We start from the raw sequence: 5,893 nt of genomic DNA on the forward strand, positions 1-5,893 counted from the left end.
TAGTCCCACTCCCCCGCCCTGTCCCCGTAGCCCTGCAAAAAAATTTCATTCAGGTACTTATCCAGCTCCCTTTTCAAAGCCACGATTGAATCTGCCTCCACCACCCTTTCAGGCAGTGCATTCCAGATCCTAACCACTTGCAGCGTAAAAAAGTTTTTCCTCATGTCACATTTGGTTCTTCTGCCACTCACCTTAAATCTGTGTCCTCTGGTTCTCGACCCTTCCGCCAATGGGAATCTATCTACTCTGTCTAGACCCCTCATGATTTTGAACACCTCTATCAAATCGCCTCTCAACCTTCTCTGCTCTAAGATGAAGGAATCATCGATTTCTGCTTGGGAAGCAAATATTCACATGCCTAATCCTGTGCTATTGGTCACTGACCACCTTCTCAATGATTGATGTTCATAAAGGTCAAGGAATTGTGTGACACCAATAATGCCCTCGACTTTGGGGCATCCTGCATTGTGGAAAAATTGCCAGGACTTCCCATACTACTACAACAAAAGCAGACGCTGGAAATCTGAAATCAAAACAGAAAATGCTGGAAATACTCAGCAGGTCAGGCAGCATCTGTGAAGCGAGAAACAGAGTTAACATTTCAAGTCGATGGCCTTTCATCAGAACTGGAAAAAATTAGAGGTATAACAGGTGCAGAAGCAGGGAAACGGGGGAGGGGAGGCAAGAACAAAAGGGAAGGTCTGTGATAGGGTGGAAGGCAGGAGTGATTAAATGACATACGGTTATGATAGGACAAAGCAAAAGGAGATGGTAATGGAACAAGTAAAGAAATAAAAGATAGAAACATAGAAAGATAGAAGATAGGAGCAGGAGTAGGCCATTCGGCCCCTCGAGCCTGCTCCGCCATTCAATGAGATCATGGCTGATCATCCAAATTCAGTACCCTGTTCCTGCCTTCTCCCCATACCCCTTGATCCCTTTAGCCTTAAGAAATATATCCAACTCCTTCTTGAATATATTTAATGAATTGGCCTCCACTGCCTTCTGTGGTAGAGAATTCCACAGGTTCACCACTCTCTGGGTGAAGAAATTCCTCCTCATCTCAGTCCTAAGACTTATCCTTAGACTATGACCCCTAGTTCTGGACTCCCTGGCCATCGGGAACATCCTTCCTGCATCTAGTCTGTCCAGGCCTGACAGAATTTTATAGGTTTCAATGAGATCCCCTCTCAATCTTCTAAACTCCTGTGAGTACAAGCCCAATTGACCCAATCTCTCCTCGTACGTCATTCCTGCCATCCCAGGTATTAGCCTGGTGAATCTTCGCTGCACTCCTTCCATGGCAAGAACGTCCTTCCTCAGATAAGGCGACCAAAACTGCACACAATACTCAAGGTGCGGTTTCACCAAGGCCCAGTACAACTGCAGCAAGACATCCTTGTTCCTGTACTCGAACCCTCTTGCTACGAAGGCCAACATACCATTTGCCTTCTTAACCGCCTGCTACACCTGCATGCTTACCTTCAGCGACTGGTGCACAAGAACACCCAGGTCTCTTTGCATTTCCCCTTCTCCCAATCTATTGCCATTCAAAAATAATCTGCCTTCCTGTTTTTGCCACCAAAGTGGATAACCTCACATTTATCCACATTATGGTGCATTTGCCATGTTTCTGCCCAATCACCCAACCTGTCCAAATCGTACTGGAGTTTCACAACATCCTCCTCACAGCATACCCTCCCACCCAGCTTTGTGTCGTCTGCAAATTTGGAGATACTACATCTAATTCCCTCGTCCAGATCATTAATATATATTGTGAACAGCTGGGGTCCTAGGACCGATCCTTGTGGTACCCCACTAGTCACTGCCTGCCACTCGGAAAACGACCCGTGTATTCCAACTCTTTGCTTTCTATCTGCCAACCAGTTCTCTATCCAAGTCAATACCTTGCCCCCAATCCCATGTGCCTTAATTTTACAAGCTAATCTCTTATGCGGGACCTTATCGAAAGCCTTCTGAAAGTCCAAATACACCACATCCACTGGTTCTCCCTTATCTATTTTATCAGTTACATCCTCAAAAAATTCCAATAGTCAAGCACGATGTACCTTTTGTAAATCCGTGTTGACTTTGTCCGATCCTGTCACTGCTTTCCAAGTGCTCTGCTATTACATCTTTTATAATGGACTCTAGCATTTTCCCCACTACCAATGTCAGGCTTACCGGTCTATAATTCCCCGCTTTTTCTCTACCACCTTTTTTGAATAGTGGGGTAACATTAGCTACCCTCCAATCCATGGGTACTGTTCCAGAGTCTATCGAGTTCTGGAAGATGACCAGCAATGCATCTACTATTTCTAGGGCCACTTCCTTAAGTACCCTAGGATGTAGATTATCAGGCCCTGGGGATTTATCGGCCTTCAGTCCCATCAATTTTCCTAACACCATTTCCCTACAAATGCTGATTTCTTTCAGTTCCACCCTTTCATCAGACCCTATGTTCCCCGGCATCTCTGGGAGGTTATTTGTGTCCTCCTTTGTGAAGACAGAACCAAAATATGTATTTAGTTGGTCAGCCATTTCTTTGTTCCCCATTATAAATTCCCCTGATTCTGACTGCAAGGGACCTACGCTTGACTTCACCAATCTTTTTCTCTTCACATATCTATAAAAGATTTTACAGTCAGTTTTTATGTTCCCTGAAAGCTTACTTTCATAATCTATTTTCCCCCTCTTAATTAATCCCTTTGTCCTCCTTTGCTGTATCCTAAACTGCTCCCAATCCTCAGGTTTGCTGCTTTTTTTGGCCAATTTATATGCACTCTCTTTGGATCTTATGTTATCCCTAATTTCCCTTGTTAGCTACGGTTGAGTCACCTTTTTTGATTTATTTTTATGCCAAACTGGGATGAACAAATTCTGTAGTTCATCCATGTGATCTTTGAATGTTTGCCATTGCCTATCCACCATCAACCCTTTGAGTGACATTACCCAATCAATCCTACCCAACTCGCGTCTCATACCATCATAGTTCCCTTTATTTAAATTCAGGACCTTAGTCTCTGAGTCAACTACTTCCCTCTCCATCTTAATGAAGAATTTGATCATATTATGATCGCTCCGACCCAAGGGGTCCTATTTTTTAATTTACCTCCTAACTCCCTATATTCAGCTTTTAGGACCTCATCCCGTTCTTTACGTATATCTTTGGTGCCTATATGCACCACGACAACTGGCTGTTCACCCTCCCTTTCCAAAATGTTCTGCAGCCGCTCCGAGACATCCTTGACCCTTGCACCAGGGAGGCAACACACCATCCTGGAGTCTCGTTTGCTGCCGCAGAAACGCCTATCTATTCCCCTTACAATAGAGTCCCCTATCACTATAGCTCTCCCAGTCCTTTTCCTCCCGTTCTGTGCAGCAGAACCACCCCTGGTGCCAGGGAGTTGGCTGCTGCTGCCTTCCCCTGGTAAGCCATCCCCCCCATCAGTATCCAAAGCGGTATATCTGTTTGAGAGGGGGATGGCCACAGGGGACCCCTGCACTACCTGCCTGCGCCTACTACTCTGCCTGTTGGTCACCCACTCCCTCTCTGCCTGTGCCAACTTTACCTGTGGTGTGACCAACTGATCCAACGTGCTATTCACGATGTCTTCAGCATCGCGAATGGTCCAGTATGTATCCAATCGATTCTCCAGCACCGTGATGTGGTCTGCCAGTAGCTGCAGCTGGACACACTTCCTGCACACATGGTTGTCAGGGACACAGGAAGTGTCCCTGAGTTCCCACATAGCGCAGGAGGAGCATACCACGGCACCGGGCTGTCCTGCCATGGCTTACCCTTTAATTAATTGCAATTAAATTAAACAAATGAATCCCACCAATTTCACTACAGTTAAATGATATATTTAATGGCCCTGGTTTACAAACTGTCCCCGCTACACCACAGAGACCTTAAAAACTATAAAACACAGAGTTAACGTTTTTTTAAAAAGAGAGAAATACTCACCAACCAATCACTTACCTGTTTTGTGGTGACGTCACACCTCGATTACTTTTTACTTCTCTCCTTCCCTGAGATTGGAGATTGGTAGGCCTACCTGAGCCTCTGGGGCCTTTTGTAGTCGCTCCGCCGCTCCAAGATTCCTCCTGCCACCGCCGCTGATGCACTGAGGCCTACCTGAGCCTCTGGGGCCTTTTGTAGTCACTCCGCCGCTCCGAGATTCCTCCCGCCGCCGCCGCTAATGCACTGAGGCCTACCTGAGCCTCTAGGGCCTTTTGTAGTCGCTCCGCCGCTCCGCGATTCCTCCCGCCGCCGCCGCTGACGCACTGAGGCCTACCTGAGCCTCTGGGGCCTTTTGTAGGTGGGTCTAGAAGAGGTGTAAATGGGAATAGCAGAATCATCAACAGGTGCCGTCTGAAAAAATGGGGGCAGAGGTTATGATCTGAAATTGTTGAACTCGATGTTGAGTCCAGAAGACTATAAAGTGCCTAATTGAAAGATGAGGTGCTGATCCTCGAGCTTGCATTGAGCTTCATTGGAACAGTGCAAGAGGCCGAGGACAAAGAGGTCAGAGTGGGAGTAGAATGGAGAATTAAAGTGACGGGCGACTGGAAGCTCGGGGTCACACTTGCGGACTGAACGGAGGTGTTCAGCAGAGCAGTCTCCCAATCTGCGTATGCTCTCCCCAATGTTTTCTCATACTACTGCCAGCTTTCCATGGAGAAATGCTTTTTACCCTGGTGAGCAACACATTAGTGACCTGCTTGATGCGATAATTTTTGGAATGAGCCTGAGGCATAAAAGTAGCAGTGTGGCTCTGGCGGTGGATTTTGTCCACAGGTCAGATTACAACAGATGGCATAATGATCATAGCTTCTCTGGTGAAATGGAGCCTGTGAAGGCAATTGGCCTCGGCCATTCCCAGGTATGTGTGCCTGTACACAAACATAAGAAATAGGATCAGGAATAGGCCACCTGGCCCCTCGAGCCTGCTCCGCCATTCAGTAAGATCATGGCTGATCTTGGGCTCAAAGCCACTTCCCAGCCCGCTCCCCATAACCCTTCACTCCCTTATCTTGCAAAAATGTGTCTATCTCCACTTTAAATGTATTTAATGACCCAGCCTCCACAGCTCTCTGGGACAGAGAATTCCACAAATTTACGCCCTCTGAGAGAAGAAGTTCCTCCTCATCTCAGTTCCAAAAGAGCGACCCTTTATTCTGAGACTGTGCCCCCGAGTTCTAGATTTCCCCATGAGGGGAAACATCCTCTCTGCACCTACCCTATCGAGCCCCTTCAGTATCTTATATGTTTCGATAAGATCACCTCTTATTCTTCTAAATTCCAATGAGTATAGGCCCAGCCTGCTCAACCTTTCCTCATAAGTCAAACCCCTCATCTCTGGAATTAACCTAGTGAATCGTCTCTGAACTGTCTCCAATGCAAGTATATCCTTCCTTAAATAAAGAGGCCAAAACTGTATGCAGTACTCAAGGTGTGGTCTCGCCAATACCTTGTACAGTTGTAGCAGGACTTCCCTGCTTTTATACTCCAATCCCCTTGAAATAAAGGCCAACATTCCATTTGTGTTGTGTCTGTGTATAATAAGACACAGACTGCAGGAGAAACGGTACAACAGGTGTTTACTCAACGTGGCTCACAGTGGAACTGTCTGTACAGATTACTACTCAGTGCTATATACAGGTGTGGTCACTGCAAGTACTACTGTATACATGAGCTGTAAAAATTAGTTCCCCCCTTAAAAGTATATACATTACTATTCCTCCCCTTTTAGATTAACAGTACCATAACACTCATTTAACAATTAAATATCAAACTAATTACAATTAACACTTTTAACATGCAACATTAGCTGAAAATAGTCTATTTATATATTCAGTCTTTGGGGAGGCCTCCTGATCCTTTCTG

Source organism: Somniosus microcephalus, chromosome 3 (genome assembly GCF_052327205.1).
Source record: "Somniosus microcephalus isolate GS21.2 chromosome 3, FLI_Smic_1.0, whole genome shotgun sequence".
Taxonomy (NCBI): Eukaryota; Metazoa; Chordata; class Chondrichthyes; order Squaliformes; family Somniosidae; genus Somniosus; species Somniosus microcephalus.